Source organism: Schistocerca cancellata, unplaced genomic scaffold, assembly GCF_023864275.1.
Source record: "Schistocerca cancellata isolate TAMUIC-IGC-003103 unplaced genomic scaffold, iqSchCanc2.1 HiC_scaffold_336, whole genome shotgun sequence".
In the NCBI taxonomy this organism is placed as follows: Eukaryota; Metazoa; Arthropoda; class Insecta; order Orthoptera; family Acrididae; genus Schistocerca; species Schistocerca cancellata.
Genome location: NW_026046354.1, coordinates 42,501 through 48,156, shown reverse-complemented (window position 1 = coordinate 48,156; position 5,656 = coordinate 42,501). Strand labels below are relative to the sequence as shown.

At 55.5% G+C, this 5,656-nt stretch overlaps 1 non-coding gene across 1 annotated transcript in view; it reads left to right on the top strand.

Moving 5' to 3' along the window:
• Window positions 1–5,547: 5,547 nt before the first annotated feature.
• Window positions 5,548–5,656, top strand: part of LOC126118136 (small subunit ribosomal RNA) — a 1,909-nt gene continuing 1,800 nt past the window's right edge. Inside the window, exon 1 of the ribosomal RNA XR_007525590.1 lies at window positions 5,548–5,656. This exon is cut by the window's right edge and continues 1,800 nt beyond it. This is a non-coding gene — a ribosomal RNA (small subunit ribosomal RNA).

The window sequence follows — 5,656 nt, the reverse complement described above, 5'->3', positions numbered from 1 at the left end:
TTGGATTGTTCACCCACTAATAGGGAACGTGAGCTGGGTTTAGACCGTCGTGAGACAGGTTAGTTTTACCCTACTGATGACTGTGTCGTTGCGATAGTAATCCTGCTCAGTACGAGAGGAACCGCAGGTTCGGACATTTGGTTCACGCACCTCGGGCCGAGCGGCCGGTGGTGCGAAGCTACCATCCGTGGGATTAAGCCTGAACGCCTCTAAGGCCGAATCCCGTCTAGCCATTGTGGCAACGATATCGCTAAGGGAGTCCCGAGGGTCGAAAGGCTCGAAAATACGTGACTTTACTAGGCGCGGTCGACCCACGTGGCGCCGCGCCGTACGGGCCCAACTTGTTTGCCGGACGGGGCACTCGGGCGGCGCTGTCTGGGATCTGTTCCCGGCGCCGCCCTGCTCCTACCGGTCGACCATGGGTGTCTATATTTCGATGTCGGGACTCGGAATCGTCTGTAGACGACTTAGGTACCGGGCGGGGTGTTGTACTCGGTAGAGCAGTTGCCACGCTGCGATCTGTTGAGACTCAGCCCTAGCTTGGGGGATTTCGTCTTGTCGCGAGACGAGACCCCCGCGGCTGGGCGCCAGGGCCACGTGTAATTTGTTGCTTTGTGCTTCGCAGCGCGGGGCGTATCGGTCCGGCCGGGCGCGCCGCACCCAGGGCGCTGCGTTGGGTGCGGCGGACTGAGGCGTATCGGTTTGCGGGCCCCTTGCCGCTGGCGTGGGCGCTGCGATGGGTGCCGCCTCCGTGCGCGCGGGGCAGGCGGCGGCGGCGGCCGGGCGCGGTGTGGTCCGCCGCGCTACAGCGTAGCGCTTTGTCAGCCGGTGATGGGCGCCAGACGGGCGGTGTCGGCCCACCGGTGGGAGCGTCGCGTGGAGGCGGCGGCGTCGGGTGGGTGCCGTGCGGCGGTCGCGGTGCCCGGCAGGCGACGGTGAGTTTTCGCCGGCCCCAGCGCCGTGTGGTAACATAGCGTCCACCGCAGTACGGTGACCTACAATACCTCTAATCTATGGATGTGAAATAAAATATAATAAGACATGATGCTCCGCAAGAAAATAGACTTGGGATAGGGTGTGTCGTTGGCAAGTCCCCGGGCGGTTAGTGTGTGTGGTGATAAGTCTGTAGGGGTGCCTCAGTGAATTATTATTGTTGTTTTGTGACGTCGTCAATTGTTCTGTCCCTGTGGACAGATGCAACAGAGGTGAACATCATTTCGTTGAGGGCGTTTATTATTTCCATGTATCTGCAACGAGTAATAGGAGGGTGGGAAAATAGTACGAAGTATGCTTGCGTGAATAACGCGTGGTCAACGGTTCGCGCGCGCCCTCTGGTCCCGACGCCATCAACGTCCACAATAAACAGACCATACCGCATGATGTTGACAATGCCGCCCACAGGCACAACACAGCCATCTTTGGGAATGTGACCAAACTACATTGCCATCCGGCCCAGAAACGACACCTCCATCTACAGGAATCCAACGAAACTACGCCAACCATACCTCCAAAACACGGCACCGCCATCTATGACAATGTGACGAAACCACATGCAATAGCTCCATCTACGCGAATCGGACGACACTACGTCCACCATGTCGAGCGCACCACAAACAAAAATACCGCCACCTGCAGGTCCCCCGCAACATGACCTGCTGCACCGATGATACCGCCATCTATGAGACGCCACGCCGACTACGACATCGCTAGGTCCCACAGTGCCCATTTTCCGACGCCACCCACAAACCCTGCATCATCTGCCCACCACAGGAGCCCCAACGCCTGTGCCTGCGTCGCACGAAGTCGTCGACCGACAATCGCTCCACCCGCACCCGCACGTGCCCCCACCCCAACCGCCCAAATCGCAACTCCAGCGGATGAACGGCGGACTCTTCCCGCACTCGTAACGTGCAATCCGCCCCTATATCTTGCGTTTCATGAAGAGTTATATCGAATATGCCATATTCCCGCTGTCCCTATACATGCTGTAAGTAGCTCGCTTGCTACAGCAGCAGCAGCAGCAGCACCACCTCCGCGCGCTTCCCTGGGGGCACTGAACCGCAGGATGCGAGACCCCACGCCCAGTGGCAAACAGGGCTCCTCTCAGAATATAGGCGGTCCCCTACCCCTCACAACGATGACGGTGGGAGGGCCGTTTTACGAGACCATTTCCTGCGGTGCCAACGCTGTCGTAGAGCCGATACTCCATCTTTGGTACAAGGCAATCATTCCGCTGTAAATCAGTACGTCACTCGTAGTTCAGTCACCTCACAGCACTGCTCAGTAAACTATGCAGGCCCACATAGATAGATTATGATAGATTATATACGCAAATGCCCCTATACATGCTGAACGTCCGTACACACAAAATGAACCACACGTCAGCCACACACTCTATCACACACTACTCTCTGCCTGTAACAGACACAGATACAACTACTAAGCACCAGCATGGACCAACGTCCGGTGCATCCTATCCGCCACAGTACACCAACTACGCTATGATAACCAGACCGGGAGGTCCAATCATAAAACAGAATACCCCACTCGTCCGACAACCACAATTGCTCAGAGAAGCCACCAACACCCACACATGTCCTACACAGGGGTGCACCCATCACCACCACACTGCCTCGTCTTACAGCACAAACACACTGGCAGGAATGAAACACACAGGTCTGCCGCAACCACAGACACGGCTCGCCCCCTCTCACTGGCGAAAAGCGCATCCCGACGTGACATAACTCCTTTGACACACTGACGCTGCCTCGGGCATCCACGTCCTACGGTCGATATCAACGAACCTCCCCCCCCCCCTCCCCCCCACAACACGCCATCCCATACCACATTGTGTACCGTACCCAAACCTAACGTGTACTGTACTACAACGCAATGTGTACCATAACACAACCCAGTTTGTACCTTAACCTAACCTATGTCACCTTAACCTAACCTATGTCACCTTAACCTAACCTATGTCACCTTAACCTAACCTATGTCACCTTAACCTAACCTATGTCACCTTAACCTAACCTATGTCACCTTAACCTAACCTATGTCACCTTAACCTAACCTATGTCACCTTAACCTAACCCATCTTGCACCTAACCTAACCCATCTTGCACCTTAACCTAACCCATCTTGCACCTTAACCTAACCCATCTTGCACCTTAACCTAACCCATCTTGCACCTTAACCTAACCCATCTTGCACCTTAACCTAACCTATGTTGCACCTTAACCTAACCTGTGTTGCACCTTAACCTACCTCAATTTGCACCGCAATGTAACGCAATTTGCACCGCAATGTAACGCAATTTGCACCGCAATGTAACGCAATTTGCACCGCAATGTAACGCAATTTGCACCGCAATGTAACGCAATTTGCACCGCAATGTAACGCAATTTGCACCGCAATGTAACGCAATTTGCACCGCAATGTAACGCAATTTGCACCGCAATGTAACGCAATTTGCACCGCAATGTAACTCAATTTGCACCGCAATGTAACTCAATTTGCACCGCAATGTAACTCAATTTGCACCGCAATGTAACTCAATTTGCACCGCAATGTAACTCAATTTGCACCGCAATGTAACTCAATTTGCACCGCAATGTAATGCAATTTGCACCGCAATGTAATGCAATTTGCACCGCAATGTAATGCAATTTGTACCGCAATCTACCCCCACATTGTGCCTTAACCTAACCCACATTGTGCCTTAACCTAACCCACATTGTGCCTTAACCTAACCCACGTTGTGCCTTAACCTAACCCACGTTGTGCCTTAACCTAACCCACGTTGTGCCTTAACCTAACCCACGTTGTGCCTTAACCTAACCCACGTTGTGCCTTAACCTAACCCAAGTTGTGCCTTAACCTAACCCAAGTTGTGCCTTAACCTAACCCAAGTTGTGCCTTAACCTAACCCAAGTTGTGCCTTAACCTAACCCAAGTTGTGCCTTAACCTAACCCAAGTTGTGCCTTAACCTAACCCAAGTTGTGCCTTAACCTAACCCAAGTTGTGCCTTAACCTAACCCAAGTTGTGCCTTAACCTAACCCAAGTTGTGCCTTAACCTAACCCAAGTTGTGCCTTAACCTAACCCAAGTTGTGCCTTAACCTAACCCAAGTTGTGCCTTACCCTGCTCTGTAATTGGCATATGACACGTTACATTAATGTATTGTCCAACCGCAACCCGCTCAGAATGTTGTGTACACAGCTACGTGTCATCTCCCCATAACAGCTGCATTGCAGTGTGGTACGCCATAGAGACGTGTGGGAGTAATGGACGCAGTGGATGGCGATCAGCATGAGCCGTCTGTTCATGTAGTGGCGCGTGTATGCAGACGTAGTAGTCTCTTCTCACACAATGTGATAGCACGGTGCCCCGCGTTCCACATCTGCGACATGCTACAGAGGCCGGTTGACAGTTGGTCGCGCAATGGACATCGCATACGTACGGGGGCACCTTCCACGTGCCCTCTAGTCGGGCACATTTTGTTGCGTGGATGTGAGCGGATGTAGTGTGTCTTGACACCTGACAGGCAGGCATGCAATAATAGTTGACTTTGCAAACGGGGATGGACGTGTACGTTTACTGGTGACGTTACGCAAATGAACAACTGGTAACCCGTTGTGGTGCGGTTGTCCTTGCTGGAGGTACATCTGTGAGGGCAACGATCGGTACAGCTACGAAGCGGTCCCCACCATACCAACGAACGTGAATGTGAATCTGGGTGTGAAGCGATACGCGGCTGTGGGTGGGTGGGACTGTCCCCGGCCGGTGAGGGGGGGCCGCCCGGCGTGCTGGCCGCGCGGTGCGTGGGCGCACGCGCTACAGCCGGCTGGTGGGGGCGCCCAGTGGCAGGCGCGCCGGCCGACGGACGCGGCAGGCGGCGCAGCTGCGCGCCGGGGCACCCTGCGCGCGGCGCCGTGCAGCCAAAGTGGGTCCTCGCCGGCCCGGTGCGAAGCGCGGTGGACATCTGCAGTGTGCTGGTCCGATTGAGGACTGTGTGCGTTGAGGATGCGCCGCCGCCCGGCACTCGGCGCCGCGACGCCGTCTGCTGCTCGGTCGCCCCAGCGGTTCTCGCTGGTGGTTTGTATCGCAGTTGTGCAGACGTGTTGGCACGTGCGCTGTGCTGGGAGAGTTCGCTTCGGCACCCACGTGGGGCCTTTGCCCTTCTGTGGCGCTGGCGTTGGAGCTGCCGGTCACCGTAGGTGGCGCGTGTTGTCTCCCGCCGGCAATGCCACGACAGCACGCTCCCGGGCCTCTGTCGGCAGCGGCAAGCTCAGTTGGGAGCACGGGTGGTCGCACCTAAAGCGTCTACTCGCCTAACTCCGGGCGATTGCGCCTCTCTCGAACCCGACCAAGTACTTAGGACGGCGCTGCGCGCCGCCGGGACCTGAGAGGGTTTCGAGGTGTATTGTGCAGGGGAGCTCAGCCTCCTCCTGTTTGCAGAATAATTGAGCGGACGCTTGCGTGTTCGCGCGGGCCCCTGGGACACACTCCCGGGCGGCCGGCTGCTCAGCTCTAGTTGACGCAGCTCCCTGGTTGATCCTGCCAGTAGTCATATGCTTGTCTCAAAGATTAAGCCATGCATGTCTCAGTACAAGCCGCATTAAGGTGAAACCGCGAATGGCTCATTAAATCAGT